At 37.6% G+C, this 1310-nt stretch overlaps 1 non-coding gene across 1 annotated transcript; it reads right to left on the bottom strand.

Annotated features, from left to right (window-relative positions):
• Positions 1-907: 907 nt before the first annotated feature.
• Positions 908-1038, bottom strand: LOC141421106 (small nucleolar RNA SNORA24). Its single transcript, XR_012445784.1, has one exon. It is a non-coding gene; the product is annotated as a small nucleolar RNA SNORA24 (small nucleolar RNA).
• Positions 1039-1310: the final 272 nt, after the last annotated feature.

Raw genomic sequence — 1310 nt, 5'->3', positions numbered from 1 at the left:
TAAGCGTGTTACTGCAGAGAACTCAGCACCCTATAAAGTCATGTGGCAGGAACTAGGACATTTCTCAATTTACCACATTAGTATTACAATAAACCAGCTCTTCTCTGCGAACATGGGCTGAGAAGTGCTACCTGCAGGGTGGCTTGTATGATCTTCAGAAGAGTTCCTTTTCCCCAGGAACATGGGGAAATCATAGTAAATCTGTTCATTCTTACCTTGTTTTTGGCTTTTCTTCTTCTTTTATTTATCCTATTTTTCTACTTACAAAAGTAATACATGTTGGACATAAAAAGTTTTAAAGTACACAAAAGTATAAAGAAGCAGAAATAAAATGAATTAAAATCCCACTTCTCAGTTATGACGACTATTAACCTTTGGAAATTGTATTCCCTTCCAGTCACTTCTTGCATGCATGTAAAAAAATAATTATGCCCTCTTCTTTATACTTAATATATAGCATATGCATTATTTGTAACCATCATTTTAAATGGCTAACTACTGTTTTATTTATGGAATTACCTACATAGACCCTAATATTATGTTAACTTAATGTCTAATTTTTCAGTTACATAAAAAATGCTGCACTGATTATTTTCATATGAAAATATTTTTGCATATTTTGGTAATTTTTAAATATAGATTACTAAAATTGGACTGACAGGATCAAAAGTAGGCCATTTTAAAGCCTCTTTAAATCATTGCCAAATTGCTATTCATAAAAGCTATATTAATTTTTATTCCCATCACCTGCAGCTTATGCAAGGCTGCATTTCACCACCCGTGTCAGTGGGGACATCACATTTTAATACATGTTTGCTAAATTAGTAGGTAGGCAAAGATTCTTATAGTTGCAGTTTTAATTCTTGGTTATTTGATTAGCGAAGTTGATCTTTTTTTTGTTTTTTAAGAATGTTACTTGTGCAAGTCAGAATCTGATAACAATTAAATGGTGACAGCTTTGCCAATAAACAAGAATATGCTCTTCCATGGCTAGGAAGGGAGACTGCCACAGCTGACAGGTCCGAAAGACACATGGAGATTCACGACACAAAATCGATCAGCAAGCACAACTCCTATAGATAATTTACTCACCAGCAGGTTCACGTTTTGGAGGTTCTCTGCGTGCTGTCGCCAAATGATACAGAATAGTCTCAAGATGGCCACGTGGCACAGACAGCGAGCTAATGACCATTCTTGCCGGCTTTGCCGGGCTCCCCGACCCATTTCTTGAGCACCAAAGGCCGACGGGGGCAGCGGCTCAGGACCGGGGGCCACATGTGGTCACCCCGCGACCTAATAAACACTCGAGT

The sequence above is a fragment of the Castor canadensis genome, chromosome 2, assembly GCF_047511655.1.
Source record: "Castor canadensis chromosome 2, mCasCan1.hap1v2, whole genome shotgun sequence".
In the NCBI taxonomy this organism is placed as follows: Eukaryota; Metazoa; Chordata; class Mammalia; order Rodentia; family Castoridae; genus Castor; species Castor canadensis.
Note: the sequence above shows the minus strand (reverse complement) of the source record. Positions and strands in the feature narration are given on the sequence as shown.